At 38.7% G+C, this 23,570-nt stretch overlaps 1 long non-coding RNA gene across 1 annotated transcript in view; it reads right to left on the reverse strand.

Moving 5' to 3' along the window:
* LOC148214353 (uncharacterized) overlaps positions 1-23,570 on the reverse strand; it is a 77,316-nt gene that overhangs the window by 18,722 nt on the left and 35,024 nt on the right. Inside the window, exon 3 of the long non-coding RNA XR_015798205.1 lies at positions 12,703-12,766. This is a non-coding gene — a long non-coding RNA (uncharacterized LOC148214353). The remainder of the gene's footprint in view (positions 1-12,702; positions 12,767-23,570) is intronic.

A 23,570-nucleotide genomic window follows, 5' to 3' on the forward strand; every position in this document is an offset into this window, starting at 1 on the left:
CTAGAACTAATGTGATAGAGCATTCATATGAACCTGGATTATCTAATGGTGAAAAAGTAAGGTGCTACTTTTCCTTGTAGCCTAGAAAGGATTGAGCTTGCATGGTTATTTCTCTAATTCTGTCTCTTTCTCCCTAGACTGCCCTCACATTTACTCTCTTACAGGGCAATGGTGACCACTGTCTGCCCAGATTTGGCCTATGCACTTCTCTTGGGATTCTTCCTAGCCTTTGTTGTGGGAAATTATAAGGCGAAGATGAAAGATGAGAAGCAGATCTAAGCCCCACAAGGGATAAAACAGTAACACTACTGATCCTCAAGAAAAGAAAATGAATTTGATCCAAAAAAGTAACGAGGCTAGCATCAGTGACTTCACAGCTCCACCAAGAGCTCATCCACAGAAGAAACATTCAAACACAGGGACCTTTGCCTTTTGTACAGCATGTGCTTGTGAGTCCTCAATACTCTTTGGTGGGAGTTATGATTTAAAGGGAAATATAGGTACTGTCAAGCATAGGACAAGTGTAGAAAGGCAAAAAAATTTTAAATTCTCTCAACCCGATCCAATAATCCAGTGACTGACCACAGCAGTGAATGCAAAACTATCTTTCCAGATTCTGTTTTTAACTGGCAACATTTTTTTTTCATTTGTGATAAATGACAATTTTAGTAAACAATCAGCAGTTTGCTCTCGTTCATTGCTTGACTGTATTTCTTAACTTGGGTTTAGGGTAAGAGTACTCCAAAAGTTATTACTCCCTAATTACTAACATCTTGGTGTGATGGAGCTTTCCCTTGAGGGTCTGAGAGACACTGTGAGCTAGAGTTGGGTACACACACACACACATTCCAGTGAGTTATACATAGTGCATTGAATACATCATACCCCTATTTCTTACCCTGATTGGTTGACAGGGATGATCTTATGCTAGACCATAATGTGGTTTATGGTCTTATGGTTTAGCATGAAGTCTAGGCCCATCCATAATAGCTTGTTTAACCAACCATGGTCTGAAAATTCTAGGGTGCCATAATTATGAATGAACTCTATAAACATTTTCTTTTGTTGTTTCTTCTCAACTGTTTTAACTGATTGTCTCTCTTCCATGTATGCATGCTTTTAATTGGAAAGTGGCTTAAATGTGTTATGAATAAATACAAAATATTGTGGTGTATACACACATCTATCTCTTGTTATAACTAGTGTGAACAATGAAATGCATCTGAATGCCTCCCTTGGTGTTACCAGGTGCTATGCCTCACTGTATTTCACATTTTAAACTCTTTAATTAAAGGAATTGAAATGGGAAGCTGCAAAACAAAACATCAGCCATAAGCATCATTTTTATTGCTCAAAATATCCCTCCACTCTATGAGACTTCATAGCCATTCTCAGGAAATTAGAATGGTAAGTGGAGCCCACCTCTTGCTTGTTTTGAAAATGTGTCCACTTTCCCTGAAGGCAGACAAAGATAAGCTGGGTTGGTATTATGGAGGACTAGAAAGGATGATCAAAAACACCTATCATAAAATAAACAATAATCTATCATCATTTTCTGTGATTTGATCTGTAAGTGTCTTTGTAGACACAAAGGCTAGAAACCTGATTTTTTTTAAAAAAAAGCAAAAATGGTTCTGACACTCACACAACCACTTTTACTGAAAGGGGATTTGATAGAGGTATTAACTTCCTTCATATCTACATCAGAACACACTTCTTTGTCTTTTGGTAAATGGGTTGGGCAAGTTTAAGAAACACTGAAAAAGTTCAAAGGTAGACTGGGAAACGGTATGCATGCTGCAAGCAGCCGTGTCTCTTCCAAACTGTCTTCAACAAATTTGGGGAAAAAGAAACTTCTGCTGGATTTCATAGCTATATATGGCATGAACGGGATAACTTTTGTCAATTCCATCCAGCACAGCCATTGGAAGCAATTTGGGTCCAGCATGGTCTGAAAAAATGCTGCTTTGGGATGTGCTCAAAAATTGCAATGAACTCAAGCAAGTTATCCTTCTCTCTGAATGCTGGAGCCTTTTGTAATATTAGATAGGATAGAAGGACCTTCTGGTTGTGGTAGGGTTGTTATTATTATTACTGATATTTTTATTACTGATCTGGAAGGACCTTCTGGTTGTGGTAGGGTTGTTATTATTATTACTGATATTTTTATTACTGATCTGGAAGGACCTTCTGGTTGTGGTAGGGTTGTTATTTTTATTATTATGCAATACAGGTATCACACCTTAGCATGAAAAAGTCTGTAGATCTACCTGTCTACCAGCACTGAGGGGAATGAAAAGCCCACGCTCATTAGAAGCACTAGGTGCCCATGGAGGCCACTTTGTGATGCTCTGCACTGCCATAGCTCAATGGCAGGGCACATGTAAGAGATCCCATATTCAACCAATGACCTCGCCGTTTGGAAGGGCTTTGTTACAAGCTTGCAAGAAGTCTCTACCATCTGAGCAAACAGTGCAGGGCTAGTTCAATATAAGGAAACTTTGTATATTAATCAGGCTAAACTAAATTACATGTTTTAAATGCTAAAGCGAGCTTTGTGTCTCAACATACTTGTACCAGGGTTCAATAATGACTCCACAGGTTGGAAAGACTGTACGATTTTTTTTTTCAAGTGAGGAGCAGGAGTAATTTTCTAACAGTATTGGAGTAAATGATTGGTATACCATCCATATAACAGTCCTGTTTCCTGACTGAACTGCTGAGCATTAAGAAGCATTAAATGAAGATGGAAATATTGCCCTGCTTCAGATATTCTGGTTCATAATTTTGCAACATTTATACTGGTGTTTCCTCTTAGCTCTTATCTCGGCAACATTTCAGTCGGGAATGGTAACATGTTCCAATCTCGACTTCATTGTAGTAACACTGATTGTTCCGGCGGCACCTTCCTCCTCTTTGCCAACAGAGTCTGGCAGATAGGTTCAGACTGGATCCTTAACCAAAGAAGAATTACAATCAAAATCACTTGACACTCATGCAAAATGAATAAGAAATAGGATGAAAACCATTTGTGGTCAGGAGGAGCTGTCACTCAGTGGCCAAACACCTGCTCTGCATGCAACAGATTTTCAATTCAACCCCAGACATCTTCAAGTAAAAGATTGCAATTATTGGAGCTAAAAAAAAAAAAACTTGCCAGAGATCTGGCAACTGTTGCAAGTGGAAATTAAAGAAGACAGTGGTGGATTAAATGGTTGATGATCTGAAGGCAGATCAGCATTCCAGTTTGCCCCAGGGCAAGCCTAAGCAGCTACCATTTTTGGAGCGCAGATTCACATGACATCATTCCTTAACCCACTCCCAGCCAGCAGCTAACATAAACTCTGCCTGCGTTTTCTGGCTCTATGTTAGAAATGTTTTTCATCTTGCACTGGATGACAAGCATCAACCCGTACTCTCTGCTTTGTGTGCTGCACTTCAACTCCTTATAAACAACACCCTCCATTCCATTTGGCTACCTTAGCCTGTGGCAGGAACACCTCTTCCTTTTATCCTCCATCACTATTTCACCAGGGGAATAGTGAAAAGGCAAGGGGTTGGGTTTTGTTTTGCTTTCTACAAGTTCATTAATAGTTCATTGATGCATTTTTTTAACAAGTTCAATGATGGAAGGACCTGCTGTTGTTTGTTTTAACCAGGTGAAATGAAATTGACAAGAATTCTGCCACTTTCACCTTCTAGCTCAAGTGACAGGAACAAGGGTAAAACTGGTTGTAAAACTGGTTTCCTTCCTTCCTTCCTTCCTTCCTTCCTTCCTTCCTTCCTTCCTTCCTTCCTTCCTTCCTTCCTTCCTTCCTTCCTTCCTTCCTATCCAGAAGGGCTAAAGCAGGGGAATCTACCAAACAGAAGCCATGGTAGACACAGTCCAGACAAAACATCAAGCCATCACAATGGTCAAAACAAAAGAAGAGGCTGAAATCCAAAATGGGATTTGTTAAATCAGCTTTATTTCCAGCTGGCTTATGCATGGGAGATAAGCAGCTGCAGAAAAGCCCACAGTATAAAGCAGTTTCGGATTCTGGATCTGTGAAATGGAATATTTTTTTCCCAGGCCTAAGATGTGTTGATGGTCACTGTGAGGATTTTAAAATGGGATTAGAAAAATTCTTGAAGAAAATAACACTATCTATGGCTGCTGGTTATGATTGCTATGTACCACTTCCAGAACTAAAGGCAGTCCACTTCAGTTCTAGTAACTGGGAACAATGGGGGGCCTTTGAGCAAAACAGGATGCTTTTGTGGTCTGATCCAGCATACCTCTTCCAAATCAGGGGCTGAGACAGGGAGGAAGCACTGAGAGATATAACCCATTTGTCCCCCAAGCATTGAGTATCCACATGGTCCCTTCTGAACAGCATGACTAAAATAAACAAGCCTACAGATTATACTGGTGAGAGCTAGTTTGATGTAGTGGTTAAGGCATCAGGCTAGAAACTGAGAGACTATGAATTCTAGTCCCGCCTTAGGCACAAAGCCAACTGGCTGACCTTGGGCCAGTCACTCCCTCTCAGCCTTAGGAAGGAGGTAATGGCAGACTACTTCTGAAATATTGCCAAGAAAACTGCAGGGACTTGTCCAGGCAGTCACCAGGAATCAACACGGACTCGAAGGGACCAAAAAAAAAAAAAAAAAGCAAATTATACTGAAGATATTGAGCTCAACATGACACTATAGACATCCCTTTCTCTTATGCAATATGTATTGAGCAACCTGTCCTTATTTTTACAAGGGGAACAACCCTTGAAAGGTATCCTGCACAGCAGCAACTCTTTTACACATCTTACCTAAAGAGATAAGGAAGGCGGCAAAAAGAGCAACAACTAACAGCTTACAGGAACTCATGGCTGGGGGGGCGGGTCATCACCTGTAATCGTCGATTAACTGGAATAGACAAACAACAACAACAGTAAATGAATGGGAAATAAAGTTCTTCAGTGGCTATCCAGAAAGGGGGAAAATGGGTCAGAGAATGCCAATTCCGCTCATAATTTGCTTCATCTGTAATGATATGGAGAAAGAATGTCTCCCATCATAAACCCACAAACTCACCTTAACCAAGAGTAAACATTCTGTCTCTCTATTGGCCAAAGCAAGTCACATGACAACTCTGGAATGCTCCATTGGGTTTTTTTTTTTTTTCCCTGTCTTAGATCCTCTACTGGAAAAGTCCATGCTGTGGCCATGGCAGAGATTAATTTTTTAGACATGAAATGACTTACTGTCATGCCCAGCCCAAGGAACTCCAGGAGACAAACACCAAAGCTATGCACCAAATAGCAACAAGTGCAGAATCTTTGCTTTATATAGTTCAAATGCTGCAGGGACATAATTGTGTGGAAAAAACAAATTCAGGCATTAATCTGAACATGTGAGGACTTGCTATCCTTCAAATCTCCCAGCTGAATGCATGAATGTCAGAAATTGGGATATGGTGAATCAGCTCATGTAACCCAAATGCTATTTCCTTTATAATCCTGAGAGATTTGGTTGACTTCAGTCTGAATAAAGTGTCCTTAGGAAAAGAGCTGAATGCAGAATGATGGCCAAACTCTTAACATCAGAGCTGAGCAACTCTTGAAATAGTGTTGATAGTTCTGGACACTGCACTATAAAAGGATCTTTTAGATGTGGGAAATGTAGAAGAGGATGACCTAAATGAGCTGGAACAGGTATATTATGGGGAAAGGAAGTGTTTAGCTTACAAGAAAAAGCAACAGGAAATAGGATAAAAACTGTATATATAATTATATATATAATATTATATAATACCTATATAATATATTAATATATAATATAATATAATATAATATAATATAATATAATATAATATAATATAATATAATATAATATAATATAATAATTATATTATATATGTTATATAATTATTAGTGGTGTAAATAAGCATAGAGGGTGTTTTCACTGTTGTATGTATTGTTATTATTCAGAGATGTCCAAAGAGCCGGAGTGATGAGAAATTCAGCCCTGATAAGAGAGAAATACATAAAGCACGTAATTTAAACTATGCAAATTGCTATTAGGTATTTCAGGTGGTTTAACAAATAAAAAAGATATATCCTTAGTTGTGATTGCTGTGTATAATTAGAGGTGTGCAACTCTTCTAAAGCATGCTTTGCTTCAAGGAAGGTTCAAGCCTTCCCAGAGCTGCATCACAGTGCAACACTGCCCCCTTGCATCTAAGAGCAAGTAGTTATTTCACTTTGCTCTGCTGAACAGCTCCTCTGTGTCCTCCAGCACACGCACATATCAGAAGAGGCTTTGGGCTTTTGCAAGTAATAAGAGATAAAGTGCAACAGCAATGCTAAGCCTCTTTGTTTCAGTGAAGAGAATCATGCCACTTCTGTACTGCGACCAAGGAAACCATGCAGGTGTGGCCGCGTCGTCACCAGGAACCATGATCCATTCTAGGGCATCTTTAACTTTTGAAGCAAAGATAGCATTGTAGATACTGGTGCTGAAAACAACCGGCCTAGTGTAATGGTCGAACAGGCCTTCCCCAGTCTGATTCACTCCAGCTGCTTTGAAGTACACTCCCATCATTTCCACTCAACATGGCCATTGGGAATGATTAAAATCCAACACATCTAAAGAGTACCTAGCAGGGGAAGACTCAGAGCATTGAATAGGATTGTGGAAAATCAAGTTTAAATCCTGCACCTTAAATCAGCACCAGGAAACAGTCATTGTCTGTATATCATCTTCCTCCCAAGGCTGTTGTTAAGATGAAACAGAATATGACAGAGGTATAGACAGACCATTGAACACCTTCAGAGTAAGGCTTGATATAAATGTCTTCATAGTTGATACATGTGAATGTATTGTCAACTGGACAAGTTGAGTGGATTAAGGGATGTCTACTTGTGCACACTCTTATAAATTGTCATTTGAATTAAAAATCAGCTATAGGGTCTTATAATGGGACTCTCTTCAATTCTTGTCCTAAATTCATTTTGGATATATTGTAGACACTTTTAAAAAAATGAAATAAAGCATTCAATTTAATCTTGAAATTTGTTTGAAGATTTCCCATAAATGACTACTCTGTTTCCCAGTTCTCTGAATGATGAGCTGGGCAATAGCTCTCTGTACCTGATAGCCTAGGCACAAATATACTAGATGCAGAATTTGCTAATGCAGTTGTCATTTCCCTTTCATTCTATGTCTTCACCACACTCTGTCCAATCCTATTTGAATACTAAATCTTGCTAAATGTGTATGAATATCATAAAACCATTCATTGCATTGGCTTATCCTTCTTTGATACCTTGGGAGCTTTAACACTGTATTAAAAAAGTGTTCTTAACATGGGGGGGGGCATGCTCCAATATAGGTGATGCCAACATTTGTCAAGTGTGTGACTGTTATAGTTCAATCTCAGTACTGTAGATAAGATTTGGGTTTCGACAGTGCTTTCATGTGGATCCACATGATATCATGTGGAACGGCACTGCCCAAAAACTTTGCATCTATGATAATCATAGCTATTCTGCATAGAAAAATGTGATTCATGATTTGATGTACTTCAGATAAACCTGTTATAGAAATCTATTACAAGCCAAGTGTTTAAAATGCATTGGTGATTTGACTGCATGAACACTGCCCTATCATAAACCAAATTATAATAAACCAAGTTTGCCCTATAATAAACCAATCCTTTGGTACTGTTGTAGCCTGTTTTACCATGTACTAGATTTCTAGTAAAATGGCACTTTTTGCCCCAGAGAATTATTTAATTATATTATGTGTTTTAAAACTCCAAACTACTAGCCACAAGGGAAGCAATGGTATGCAGTGAAACCTTGATCTAATGAACCTCCATTTAGCAGACTTTGGGTGCAAAGGACCAGATTTCTATCCAGACATCCCTGTGAACTAAAGACAAGTCCAAGTTTTGTCCAAGACAAGTTTTGTTCATTTTAATGTTAATAAGTTGGATGCTATTTTACATGAATGTCATTTGTGGCAATTTAAAACATTTGCTTAATTTACTTCAATTGCAACAATTACATGAGTTAGATAAATCATCGCAAATGAAAGGACTTCTATGTAAACGTCTTTTGGGGTAATGAATGCCCCCCCCAACACACACACAGGTCTGTTAAATCAAAATTTCACTGTTCTTGATGCAATAGGAATTTTTAATCTAGAGCATTTGCCTGTGATTGTTATGCTACATTTTGTGAAGATAGATGTGTTCTGTTTATGATTGTGGCTTCATGTGTATCCAAAGTAAATTAATGTAGTCCCATGAAGATCAGTGTCCTGGATTCACGTTTTTGCCTGTGTGAAGGGCTTTCTTTTAGTGGTCTTGAATTTCTTATTATTCAGCTTTTTTACTTGATTCTGGGTTCTAATGGGAGATTGATACATGTTTGCCTACTCTGAATAATTCATCATCTCTATCATAACCTACCTGCTCATCTTTTCCCTATGCTACAACGGAATGTCTTTTTAGAGTTAAACTCAGTTCCTAGTGAGTTCATGGATAGTTCTTTGTACTTTCTTGGAAACAGTACATTAGTGACTTATTTATTTGTTTAGCTTCTCAGTCTAATCTACAACCTTTGATTCCACAATGGTCTCCCATCAAACGAATAGCTATGTCTGACCCTACTTAGGTATTTGAGCCAAGGAAACAGCTAATACAAAAAATATGCTAATACTACCATTTGGTTGAGTAGCAAGGAAGTCATTGGAAAAGATACTCAGATGTCAGGATGTATATATACCTACAAAGATCAGAACTGTGCAAGCAACTTTTCCCTGTGACATTCTATGGAAGCAAAAGCTGGACTTTGAAGAAGCAGGGTAGAAAGAATATTGATGCTTTTTAACTGGTGTTGGAGAAGACTTCTGAGAATAGCATGGAAGCCAGGAAAACAAATGGATCTTTGAACAAATCAGCACAGAGTTCTCACTCAAGCCACAAATGATCAAGCTCAAATATTATGCTTCCAAGACATTATGTAAAGACCTAACCCGCTGGAGAAGTCTATAATGCTGGGAAAGGTAGAAGGAAAGAGAAGAAAAGGGTGGATGAATTCAGTTACAATGGTGATGGGTGCACCATTGGAAGACCTGAAGGACCAGACTGGGGAGAGATCCTACTGGAGGAAATATATCTTTGTGGTCCCTAAGAGTTGAAACTGGCTTGATAATAAATCAATCAATCTTTTTTTAAATATAATTTGTTAAAACTTCTAAAAAAGAAGATAAAAACTAATACAAAGTAATATAAAGAAAAAAGAAAAGAAAGAAAAAAGATACAAAGCAGAGGCTTCTGATATTCTTCACAGCAATTACAGTGGTACCTCAGTTCACGAACTTAATTCATTCCACGACTCTGGTCGTGACTCGAATTGGTCGCGACCCGAATCAAATTTTCCCATAAGGTTCAATGTAAATACGATTAATCTGTTCTGACCCCTCCAAATTTGGTCGCCAACCGATTTTGGTCACCACCCGAATCAAATTTTCCCATAAGGTTCAATGTAAATATGGTTAATCCGTTCTGACCCCTCCGAATTTGGTCGCCAACCGATTTTGGTCGTGACCCGAATCAAATTTTCTCATAAGGTTCAATGTAATTACTGTTAATCCGTTCTGAACCATATGTATTTTTTTTTTTAAACTACAAAAATATGACACAAAGTACAGTACAAAGCGAGAGAACGCTAACCTTGCTCGAGGCGACTTCTGGCGTGGAGGACAGGAAGGCGGGTGAGGAGGCGGTTATTGCTTGGAGGGAGAGTCCCCCTCCCTACAGGAAGCCATGACCACGTGTCACGGCAGGGAAAATGGCCGCGGATCCTGTTCATCACCCGATCCGGCATTCGTGAACGGAAGCAAAATTTTGCGAACGGTGCTGTTCGTGACCCAAATTGGTTGTGAACAGAAGCATTCATGACCCGAGGTACCACTGTATAAGTACAATTATATTTTAACCTCTCTAAAGTTACATCATAACTCTCTTCTTTCTATACTCTACCCTGTCTAATCATCAAAACCATAAATCACAAGTTCATTTTTTTCATTTTTACACAAAAAGTCCATAAGAGGTTTCCAGTCACCACTAAATGTAGTGTCTTTTCTCTAAACAAAGAAGTTAGTTTATCCATCTCAGCAAGATCTGTCAATTTCACCAACCATTCCTTCATAGTGAATAGTGTCGAATCTTTCCATCTCTGTGCATATAATCATCTCACCACAGTACATAATCAATCAATCAATCAAGGTCAGCATGCTGCTGTCACTTAGTACTTGTTTTAGTCCTACTGAGCCATTTTGATTATCCATTTTTCCCCATTTATTCTCCATTTCCAGCTACCATACAAATATTTAAAGTAAGACAAGTGCTGATATTTAACCTGCAGTGGTTCAGAGTCATGGCCCAAGTTCCACATTAAGCATCCTAGTAAAACTGCACAATTTTTCAGATACTGGTATTAAACCAACTCCAGAATCCAGAGCAAATCTGGATTAGAAAAGACAAAGCTCCTTCTCCGCCAATAACGGAAAATGAGCTATTTACATGTGTGCTCTGATTGGCTCATGTTGCTCTGGAACTGAGACTTTATTCAGCCTATAGCAAAAGAGGTTTGCATTGTCTTATGTCATACTAGGAGTTCCAAGCATGAGTTGGTTAGAATCACAGTGAGAGAAGTACTAAAGGGAGAAAGAGGTAAGACCTGTTGGGTCATAAGAGTCATTATGCTACAACATGGTAGAAATGTTGAGTTATTCTATATAGTTTTAATGCATAGACTTTTCCCACCTCTACTCCAATTCATGCCAAAATAATTCCAGAAAGCCAAAGTTTTTGGAGGAGATCTACTGATGTTGAATGGGATTTCCCAATCTGCCATTATGTGGATGCATTTAACTACAGTCTCCATCCACACCAGCCACCTTTGTCATGCTGGTCAGAGATGATGGAAACTGTAGACAAATTCAAAGGATGTCATGTTGGGGAAGGTGAATTTAGAAGACAGGTTAAGTGATAGGTCCTAATTAATGTAAATTATATTAAATTTAGTCAATAGGTTCATCTATACTGTATAAGAAAAGAACCAAGCTCAGAGAACCCCAAGGACATCACAATACTGTATGTATTTGTCTGGTAAAATAAATATCAGAATATGGGATCAGTGATTCTCTTCCAGATAACTCCAAAAGATTCAGGGATTTGTGATTTTGGAAGACACTTTTCTGGAACTGATTCTCCCTTTTTTATATGTAAGAACAAATTAAAGAACATCTTCCTATCATTGTAGTCCTTTTATCTTCTAGCTAAATATCACAATTTTCTATTTTTCTTTTAGATTGATATTATTATCTCTCTAGATATATAAAATGTTGTGAAAACACCTATATACAGTTTATTCTTCATATCACTGATCGCAGTGAATTAAATCTAATTACCTATTATCAAAATAGGACAAAATAAGATACAGCATGATTTAAATATTTTGGTAACTTGAACTTGTTAGCATTTTTAAAGTGGGTAAAATAATGGCTTTTCAAATCATGAATGGTAGAATAAATACCCTCGCAGTGAAACACACTTGTGGGCAAGAAATATAAAAAATAAACAGTAATAAAAAGTATTTATTTATTCAATTACTAATAAACAACATTTATATGCCACCTACTTAAGCAACTCTGAATGGCTTACTATATAAAAAAAAATAAGATAAATACTTTATAATAAGATAAGCCACATGGTATTTTTACAAGGGATTTAAAGCTGCATCTTATTTCCATATTAACATGTATCTGTATAATTCAGAAAGATTTTAGGAAAAGCTTTGATTGTTGTCTACAAAGATTTGATCTAAGAGAAGAAAAAACAAAAGAAGTAGATAGTCTGGTATAGAGAGAGAGGAAGAAAGAATTACAGATTCTATCCTTCATCAATCTGATGCCTTCTTCATATATACCACAATGGCCATCAAGCCATGATGATTGGTGATTATGGCAGTTGTAATCAGGATCATCTGAAGCAATTTATCCTGCTCTATTGCCAACCCCCAAACATATTCTACATTTCTGTAATCACAATTAATTATCCACTTAGTGGATAAATGTCAACATATAAAGAGCTTACAATGATTATCTTCTTTATTTGATCCTCTCAGTTACTTTGAAGACTGAGTCTGACCCAGCCATGAGGATCTGCCACCTCGCAATTGCCCTTTTCTTTGCAATGCTCTTAGTGAGCCCAGGTAAGATGCAGTCACAAAGCCACATGGCATGTCTCGGAAGTCAAATTTTATCACTGCAGGAAACCAGCCCCAGAATCAATTTCCCAGCTTTGAAACTTAGATTCTGGCAAAATGCAACCCCTGGCTTCTGCTCAGAGGTCACCTTTGTTGCCCCAGGGCAGTGATTTACCATCAAGCTACAAGGAAAATGTGCTTTAAAAATGTTTTGAATTCTAGGTGATAGTGAGACATAATGATCATAAGGTATAAACGCATGGTAAAGACAATTCTTTCATAAAATAGCACATCAGCCTGGACTTCATTTCATTAGCACTGATGGAGAATCCAGCAGAATTTGTAAAAGTGATCAGTGGTTTTCCATTAAAACTATACTGCAGAGACTAAACAAAGTTAGGGATTTAGCTATTCTAGAAACCATGACATTTCTTTCTTCACTCACCAGTCCACTTGGTGTACTTTTCCAGACTCCTGGTTTAAATCTTGGCAAAGCATTTGGCACTTCACTGAAAAAGAAATGAAGGAGAAGGTTTTGTGTTTTATTTACACACACACACACACACACACACACAATAATGTGAGCATTGTGTCCTTTATGAGGTCGTTAATATCGTTTACATGCTGGAAGCTCCAGACTTGTCTCTTCAAAAGTGTTGAGTGCTTTAAAAAGATGTGCTACCCCACACCACATATAAAATTAGCTGATGGAATTAATCACTGGAAGAGCCAGTGACTATCCATTTTTCTGACAGTTTTCTACTAAATAGAAATAGGCAAATGCATGAATAAGAAATCTAGCCAAAAAATTAAAAAATAGCCATAAAAAACAACATGGGACTTCCATAGACAGATAATCTACCTCTGGATGTCAAATGCTGGGGATAAAAGAAACAGGAAAGGCCATGATGCATTAACTGTTTTCAAAGATCCACGCTTTGAGGAGAAGGCTAAAAAGTAATTCATGAGATCTTCTCTTTTCTGCAGGAAATGGTGAGCGTGTGGTTCGATTTGTGAGTCACTGCCTCCGAAGAGGTGGGATTTGCCGGTATGATGACTGCAGTGAGGGTGAAGAACAGATTGGGACCTGTTACCACCACACTATGATCTGTTGCCGGGATGAAGTAGTATAATTAAGAGAGGCAAACTGGCAAGATAAAAAAAAATAAGGGAGGATTTTTCTGTCCCCTTTTCCCCTGGCTAAAAAATTACACCTCCTTCCTAATAAAAGCTATTTTTTGCTCTTGAACTTACACGTATTCTTCGTGAGTGCCATTTTCCCGTTTAAGCTGACTTTAGCAGATGTCAGTATTAGGCCTACCCCAACACTAACTCCTGGCATTTTGTTCCAACAATTCTACAGTTTGCTAAGTTCAAGCACACACAATGAAGTTTACACTGCCATGTATTTATTTGATCCACATATAAACCTGCTTTGCTATTGTATTCAATATTCAAATGGCTTACAAGGATGTATAAGCAACTAATATACAAGCAGCAATTCACTAACCACTGAAACAGATTTTGTAAAACATGGAATTCAAGAAATGATCACAACAAATGCACAGCAAATGTTAGTGGAATGGTCTGAGAAGAAGACACATCATTAGAAGTTGCTTTGTAAGTTTTCACAGCCTTTCAAGCCCAAATATGCCTGGAAAATCTGTAAGCCCCAATATCTATAACAGCCCAATATCTTCCAAGAAATCAGGACAAAATCGGATTCTTAATACAAGAAGGCAACAAGCTTGAGGAACCTCTTCAGTTTTGGTGCTGCTCTTAGAAATGCTGTGCTTCATGCTTAAATCTCATATTAAACCATGCTTTGTTTTATCCAATGAACCATAATTAGCTGGGTTTATTCAATATGCAAAGCCATAAACATGGTTTTTAAGTCACAGAGGTTGAGTTTATCTAACCAATTAACCAACATCCTAATGTGGCTTACCATGATGTACAAATCAAGCATATATCTCTAGTAGAGAAAGAACCACGAGGCAATTCTGGAGCACAAGGCAAGTTCATTCAGAATTATATTAGCACAGCATTGTATTTAACAACTGGCTTGGTTGCCCTAGATATCCTGGAATCTATGAACATCAGTGAGTAGAATAAGTTGGTGGAAGAGAGTCTGATTGCTCCACCTCTCTTTTTCAAGTCAACTTGATTTCTGTATTAGCTGCAACAGGAATACTTTTTCCTGCAACTTGGTGGCAAAATGTGCTCATAGCAAAGTAGTAACTTTTACAGGATGACATGCAAGGCAGTGGTTGGGTTAGAACTTAAACCATAATATTGCTTTTTTTTTTCTTTGTCTTGTGATATGCAGACAGGATTTGATTTACAGTGCCTAACCTCCCCCTTGAAGGACAGCTGTTTAAGACCACATAACTCAGGCCCACACCTTATCCACAGAACTCAATCCTGATATGAAATCTTAAAAATGAAAGAGGTGACTTATTTTACTCCATAGAAGAGGTATTCCTACACATCCTAAAAAAGCTGGTGTCAACTTTCATAAGAAGAGACCGTTGTTCCAGACAAATGCCTATTGGATACTTTTGGTTGGCAACCTGACTGGGAATAAAGAGTGGGGTGCCAAGGGGCTAATAGAAAGGGGTGGGAATGCACTCCTGGGTGAAAAGCTGCACACACCTCTTATAACTGCCTTCATCCCATCCAGCAACAGCTGTACTTTCTGCAAATGCTTAGAGTCCAACACACCTAAAGAATGTAAGATTGAAAAGCAGATCCCCACTGTATCTAGCCTGTCTAATCAGTGGAAGGATGAGACTGGTTAGAGCAGTGTTTCTCAACCATGGCAACTTAAAGATGTATGGACTTCAACTCCCAGAATTCCCCAGCCAAGGATGAGAAACACTGCATTAGAGTATAAACTGTGGATGCTCCAGATTCTAAAGTTTTACTGATTAAATTTGTTAGAACATTAAAATAAATTATTTTTTCTGTAAAACTCCAATCTTATACTATACATGATCTAAAATCTAAAACTTGAGTAGAGTTTAAAACCATGGCTAAATACTTATTTAAGTGTTCTGCCCAAAAAAGGCTGCAATGTAAATTGCCTCCATGAAAAACATTGGGAGAATAATGTTAGGTCAGACGAACTTCTTTATCATTGGTTAGCAAACAGTATCCAACCAGTTGATACCTGCCAGCTACCCATTCCATAGAAATGGGGGATAGTAAGCAGTCTGTTGGTTCTGTATATCCATTTAGTAATATAAAGTAATTGAAGAAGAGTTTGAGGAGATTTGGCTGTGCACAGTAACTGGATGTTCCTTATAATTTTGGTCACCAAACCTGGTCATGGGAGGTGGGAATCTATTTTTCTTTTACTTACAGAGAGCTGAACAATAAAGTGGAACTTTACAGTTGATGATTTTTTAAAATGGTTGCGAGGCCGCGGTCACCTCCGAGCCAGATTTGATCATGGTCTAGAGGCAAGTATCATTTGAAGAACAGAATAAAAGCAATTACCATACATCATGTGTTATATAGATTCTGCCCTTTGGCTTATATCCAGCTATGTTCTAAAGATTAATTAAGGAGCTCCTCAAGAGCCAAGTGACTTTACCATGCTTTACTTTGATAATGTAAATATTTCTCCAATAAGTAACAACTGAAACACTTGGATGTGTGGCTAACTGACATATTATGCATCAGTTGCGCCCATTCTTGGACTGGGAGTCAATAATAATTATTATGGTTGGTTGCACAGTCAGCCAGATGTTTAGACTGGATTTGGCATTTTTATCCACCTATTGAGTCCTTTCCAAGGACCTGGGATAGGCAGATGTTGTTGTTTGATGGTGTTAAAGGTGGTGTTGTAGGATGTAAGCTGTTCCAAGTAAAGCTGCCTTTTGACTGATGGTGATTTTGTCAATTCCAATGGTGCTCAAGTGGTGCTCCAGATGCTTTGGGATTGCACCCAAGGCGCCTATTACTTTAGGTTCTATCTTTGCTTTCCTTTGCCACAGTCCTTCTATTTGCAGGTCTTTGTATTTTGTGATTTTCTCCAGTTCTTTCTCTTCTCTTCTGCTGTCTCCAGGTATTGCAATGTCCACTATTCAGACTTTTTTGTCTTTCTTATCAACAATTGTTAAGTCTGGGGTGTTATGTGGCAGGTGCTTGTCTTTTTGAATTCTAAAGTCCCAGAGGACTTTAGCTTCTTCATTCTCTATTACTTTGTTTCATGGTCCCACCAGCTCTTGCTTGCAGGCCAATGGTATTTCTTGCAGATAATCCAATGCACCATTGTTGCTACTTTGCCATGCCATCATTTGTAGTCGTCTGTGTGATCTTCTTGCAGCAGCTAACTAGGTGGTCCACTGTTTCTTCAGCTTCTTTACAGAGGTGGCATTTCCTGTCTGTTTCTGTCTTCTCAATTCTGGCTTTGAGTGCATTTGTTCTTAAGGCTTGGTCTTGTGCAGCCAGAAAGAGCCCCTCTGTCTCTTTCTTCAACTTTCCTGCCCTTAGTCATTGCCAGGTCTTGTTGTTATCGGCTTTGCCTGCTAGTTTTTTTTTAATGTACTGGCCATGTAATACTTTGCCTTGTCATGTCTCTTTTCTATTTTTCATTTGGTCTTTCTTGTAGGCCAGTTTGGTCTCTTCAGTATTCAGTAAGCCTTCATGGTGTACTAGCTTCAGTGCATCTTCTTCACTCTCCTTTAGATATTCTTCTAATGCTCTTTTTTCTTCTTCAACTATCTGGTGTACTTGCAACATTCCATGCCCACTTATACTCCTTGGTAAATAGAGTCTGTCAACATCACTGTGTAGATGAAGGGCATGATTCATTGTCATTATTTTTCTCATCTTTCTATCCAGGGCTTCTAGTTTTGCTTGAGTCCAGCCCATTATTCCAGCTGTATATCTAATGACTGGAAATTCCCCAGGTGTTAATTGCCTTGATGGTATTTCCTCCATTGAGTTTGGACTTTAAGATCTTCACTCTCATGATGTATTCACTACTAACCTACTTCTTGACTTCAATGTGCTTGATGTTGTAAGCTTGAAGGATGCCCAGGTTATTTATAGTGATCTTCTTCATCCAGACTCTTGCTGTTATTTCCATTGGGCATCTTGATTCCTTCAATTTTCACTATTTTTGCCCTTTTGGCACATTTGTCCAGTCCAAACTCCACTGCAATATTGTGGCTGTATATTCGGACAGTTTTGAGCATCAATTCTATTTCAGGTGGTGTTTTTCCACACAGCTTCAGATCATCCATGTGGGATAGCCTGGCAGATGTTTTTGATGTTTGATAGCCATGGCCTGACTTGTTCAATATTGTTGACAGAGGAATCAATGCAATGACAAACAGTAGTGGTGATAGTGAGTCTCCTTGCAAGATTCCTGTTTTGATATTAACCTCTTCTAGTCTATCACCATTGACCAGCAACTGTGTCTTCCATTGTGCCATTGATCTTTTCACAAAGTTCCTGATGTTAATACTGGCTCCTGTTATTTCTAGGCCCTTTTGTTGGATCTTTCACTATCAGGTAGGTTTTGCTAGATATTAACCAATCTTCAATTTCACCTCCATGTAGTATGTTGTTAAACTGCTTGGCAATGAGTGAGTGCAGAGCAGTCAGATGTTTCAACCAAAACCCATGCAGTTCATCTTCACCTCATGCTTCCTTGCCCTTTTCTCCATCATGTCTACTGTTATTACAAGTTCTTTCATTTCAACTTCTTTTTTAATCTTATCTACCTCCTTTATCCAAGCTGCATTCTTGTTGTATTTCTTTGGGTTGTCCCATAGCTGTGCCCAGAACTGCACTGTTTCTTCTTGACTGGTTAACTGCAGTCTCTTCATTGGTGTATTGGTAGAAACATTTCTGATTCAGCTGAAATTGGAGATTCTGCCTGTAGTGTGCAATTTGAGCTTCATATCTGCTGATCTTTGGGGCTATGGCTGTTATTTGCTGCTTTATTATTTCCAGTGTTTCTTTGATCTTCCTTGTTTCTAGGTGATATTTCTTGATCAGTATTCTTTGGTCTTCTTATTCTTCAGCTTCTTTTATTTCATCTGTTCTGGCTTGCTTGCATCTGATCTTAGCATGCTGATCTTATTTTCCAACCTGATCTTCTATTTTTGTTTGGCTTTTTTTCTTGTTTGTTGATTTTGCATCCAAGGTATTCAGTTATAACTGCAGCTAGCACAAAATGTGGTGGCATGGGCAGTTAATGGTGCCAGTTATTCGGCACATGTGACATCGCTGCTACATGAACTGCATTGGGTGCCAGCTTGCTGGTTGTCACCTTTAAAGCCCTTCATGGCTTGAGGATGTGTTGCTTAAGGGACCATCTCTTCCCAGTTGCCTCTACCCACCCTATCCGATCTGGCAGGAGGGGCATCAGCCAAAGAGTATCATCAGCCAAGGAGTGTCAGCTGGCAGGGACCAGTAGGAGTGGCACTCACCCTCTGGAACATCATCCCTCCAGAAATTAGGTTGGCCCCAACCCTGCTGGCCTTCCACAGGACCTTGAAGACCTGGTTCTGGCTTGAGCCTGTGGCCCAGGTGTGTGACAGAGCCCTTTTCCTGGTTGTGTTGAGTATTGGGTTTATAATTCTCCAGCTATGTGCTTTATTTCTTGTTTATTTTATATTTGTATGTGTGTGTATCTATCTATCTATCTATCTATCTATCTATCTATCTATCTATCTATCTATCTTTCTTCAATGTTGTGAGCTGCCCAGAGTCATGTACTGAGATGGGTGGCTATATAAATTGATTTAATAAATAAATAATCAGCTACAAAAGAAAACATGAGACCAGATTAGCTGGATCAGATCCTTTATCTAAGGCATAAAATAGGTTAGAAGCTATAGTAGGTACAGTATAATTATGAACTTTAGAAGCTAAGTTAGGTATAATTATGAACTAAGCCTAAAGGGAAACATATTTTCTTGTTTTAGGTTAGGCAATAAATTGTCAGGAATTTGAACCATGTTACAGTGAGATAGCCACACCACTCATACTAAATAACTTTTATCTAGTGTTCTAAGTGAAAGGCTGAACACCAACAAACTTAAAAGGATTGATGGATTACAGAATAGGGGCACATTTCAGTGGGATCTGGGGCAAGGCTAATGCAGTTGGGTGCAGACAAGGTACCCCACCCAGTTACCTTCTTAGGCAAGAGATTGACAGTAAGAAAATTTATTGGCCGGTGCCTGAGGAGTGCATGTATCAGTCAGTGCCTTTAATAAACCACGCTGCAATCTAGAATAAAGTCACAAACAGAATCCATGACACTCTGGTGACTATGAGAGTCCCAACATAAGACAAAGAAATGTGTACACTGGAGTCTCGAATGACAGAATTATGATTCCAATGTGGTGCTCATTCAGGAAAAACAAACACTGTTACAGATGTGTGATTATCAAGAGGTCCCTTTGAAGCTAATGTTATTGGAAAACTGTGGGTACAGAGATAATTTCAAAATGTTAAATTCTATTTATGTTGTAAAGCTTGCATCTGTGAAAGCCAACCCATTTCAACATAAGGACAGAAGTCTATTTTACCTTCTAGCCTCCCGTTAAATAGGAGGGTAATGACTGACAGCCCAGAAAGGTTAACCTTTGCTCCCTAGTCATGAAGGCAAGAGGACAGTTCTGAGATAACTAGAGTGTCAGCTGGTAGTCTGGGCAGTGGGCTATGGGGAAAAAAACAGACTGGAGGGAGAAATGAGCAAATTCAGCTCTGAGAAGGAAGAAAAACAGATTTCAGCTAAATGTTCACTCAGAGCAATATTAGGTTGTCATGTTTGTGTCTTATGAAAACCTTATTTTATCAGCGCTGTCTAGCCTTTTCACTGAAGCACAGTCCTGAAGCACCATGGAATGAAGGTCCATGACTGCAGGTTATGCAAAACAGGGGTCTCTGATTAGATCTTGGCACTGCTTAATAGCTAAAGGTGTCTTTAAATGATCACCAAGAATCCATTTGTATTCCTGGAACTTGGAATGCAGGCCACAGCTACTATCTCTAGCATTCTGCCTGAATGTGAGTACATGTATGTCAAGGTTTTGATCTTGCCAACATATCAAGGCCATGGTTTGTGCACTATCCCATACAAAGTGCAATGCACAAACCTGTTTTGCTCCTATGCCCCAAGATGCATTTAAGCCCTTAAGGGATAGATCCAAGAGAAGAAGACTGAGATGTTCTACCATATGCAGGAAATATCCCTTTTCTGAAATTTGAGACACACATCCTGCCCTGTGGAAATCACTTCACCAACAACAGTGATGACAGCAAATTCTTAAAAGTGCACCTTTCTTGGCACCCTCTGCAAATGGTGTATATGCATGTGTATGTTCAATACATCTGTTTGAAGAGGAACTCATACTTATACATGTACCTCCCACCCTCTGTGTTTCTCTAGACTAAGGGAAGCTGATGCTCTGCTGAGACCTGCTACCACTTGTGCATTTTAGCCCATAGACAGGAACCCCATTATGGTGAAGAAGAGCCAAAGTAATGTTTCTCATTGTTAAGAACAGACTTTATTGAAGCAGTCAAAATGTATGTGTGATGAATAAGTAGCAGCAACAACAAAGGGGCTAATCGAAAGAGAGAAAAGGTTGAGCTTGATTTGGGTTTTAGGTGATAATCTTACCACTGGAAGATTATTGTACACCGCCCAGAGTCACGTTTGTAAGATGGGTGGCTATATAAATTAGATAGATAGATAGATAGATAGATAGATAGATAGATAGATAGATAGATAGATAGATAGATAGATAGATAAATATTTATGACACCCAAAACAATAACAGATTACTGCATGTAAAAGAAAGCTTTATTGGTTTATTAGCATTAGGCCACTGTTTTCAGTTTTAGCCAGGCTCCCATGGCCTGCTTCTGTCATCCATCCCATTTTGGCAAGCTCAGATGTACCAAAGGCTGGGCAGCAGAGCAAGAAACATGAAAGGAGGCAGGCTGGAGTAGGTGCAAGTTCTCTTGCTTCAGTCAGAACTGGAAAGTATCCTCCAAAAGGTAGCATGGAAAGTAATTAATTAATTCTCACCCTCTGTAACTGATTTCTAGTATTTACTTTGAATAGTAAGTTAAGTTTAGACCAGTGTTTCTCAACCTTGGCAACTTTAAGATGTGTGGACTTCAACCCCCAGAATTCCCCAGCCAGCTACAAAGCTGAAGTCCACACATCTTAAAGTTGCCAAGGTTGAGAAATACTGGTTTAGACCTCCTGCCTAGATTTTTTCTTGACTTACCTATTATGACATAGTAGAACTTAGAACTCAGAACTGGATGAAGTGTTAAATCCTTCCTACAGGCTCCAATACCACAGAGCCCTGGAGAGGATTTGCTTTCCTTGTTCCCCCCAAAGTATGCCTTTTAACTCTGTCCATTCTCTGCTGCTGCCCTTGATGCTTAGAACTCCCTCCCTAAATATCTCTTTTGCCTGCTCCTGCAGCAAAATCCTGAAACAAGGCTTTTGGCTTAAACTCTCAGATCTCAGTCAACATGACATGAGACAGCTTAAATTCATGCACTTTCACACCTCTCTGTCTCTGTCTGTGTTTAGACTGGAAGCTCCTAAAGACATTTATTCATTGTTTCTAGAGAAACAACCTGTGCACTGATGGTACTACGTTCAAAATAATGACTTAATACAATTTCCCAATTATCTTGGACACTAATGCCAAGTCAATAGTCACTATACATTAACAGATGTCTACTATGTGTTTGCTGTTTTACTTGAAAAATAAATAAGAACTAAAACTGAAGTATACCTCTTCTCCACCCCCATACTTATAATAGTTTTTTTAACCATAAAGGATTTTAAAAATATTGTTCAGGTGCCTACAGTAGATATATTGGTCTACATAGGGATTTTATTAGTTCAGAATTGTACTAAACAGAATAAATCCATCAACACATGAATATGTGGCAATTAGCAATGGCATTTACTCATGAATGGGCATTACTTGCAAAAGACAATTACATCTCAAGCTATTTGCACTAAACAAACATACTCTTTAAAGTATATATTGAAACAGCTTCTTGCCTGTCCTCTTTCCATTGGCTTTATCTGTTTTGCCAATTCTAGATGCCAAATCACTCCATAATTTGCATGATATTTACTTTAAAAGGCACTTTTGTAGGTGACACAGAAAAAGTACATACACATTTCTGAACCAGTTTTACTGGTCCAAGTCAATTTTTTCAAAGGCCTACTTAACATTCTATAATAATCGACACTAATGAAATAAGATTACTTAGTCTTAGAAATGAACAGTAACATTTGGCTTTGGGTCATCCACGTTCATGTTGTAAAAGTGTGTTTTACTTTTCAATTTTTAGATTATAAAACTCTAATCAGGCTGAGAGGCTGAGAGCCATGAAGATGGGTTGCATTCTCTTGGCCAGTGTCATCTTGTCCTTCCTGGCCAGTTCAGGTGAGGAAAAAAAACAACAGTCATGCATCCTCAACCAAGGGATGATATCACTAATCTTTTCAAGAAACTCCTAACATTTCAGTCTACTACCTTTCAATTAGAGGACAAGGAGGCTTCTTAAATCCAATTCAGCACACCTGCAGTTTTCCCAAGAAAACCGGGATCATGAAGTAGCATACTGTAGCTATTCCTAACTGAGCCCCTTCCAAATGTACTGGGACTAAAACTTCAAGAATTACCAGCCAACATTGATGAATTGAGAAGCCCTGGAAATACTAGGAATTGGAATCACAAGAGACTCAAGGGTACTATTTGAGGAGGCATCATTCCAGGGATATTCTGGGAAGGGAACATTGGCGGCTGCTGGGAATTTATCTGACATAGATAATATTTGTGTTGTCTTTCCATGCAGGCAAAGGAGATTTTGTCACACTGGGCTGCCTTTTCCGAGGTGGGACCTGTGAAACCGATATTTGCAAGGAAAATGAAATACAGATTGGGAATTGCTCCCACACTGAAAAATTATGTTGTAAGAAACCGAAATAAAAGGCTACTCTGCATTCCACAGAACATTCACCTGGAGAAATGAACACTAGATACATGGACAGATAGATAAGTGATGACTTCACTAGCATGTTTTGGTACAGTTTTGTTTCTTGCATACACCATTTCCTTTAAAATGAAGATGTAATGTTTGACCACATCCAGGTTCCAAAAATCCAGGTAACTGGTAGATAGCAGTGAAAGAGTTTTTGCACCTCTTTGCTACCATATAGAACCCTCTGGATTTTTACAGCCAGATACAGCAGCCTAATGTTTTTCAGTCCTCCCCCTACCCTCTTGCACTTTGTTCATG

The sequence above is a fragment of the Python bivittatus genome, unplaced genomic scaffold (genome assembly GCF_059951505.1).
Source record: "Python bivittatus isolate LINGU-HERP-01145 unplaced genomic scaffold, Pbiv_v1 ctg000690_np1212, whole genome shotgun sequence".
Lineage (NCBI taxonomy): Eukaryota > Metazoa > Chordata > Lepidosauria > Squamata > Pythonidae > Python > Python bivittatus.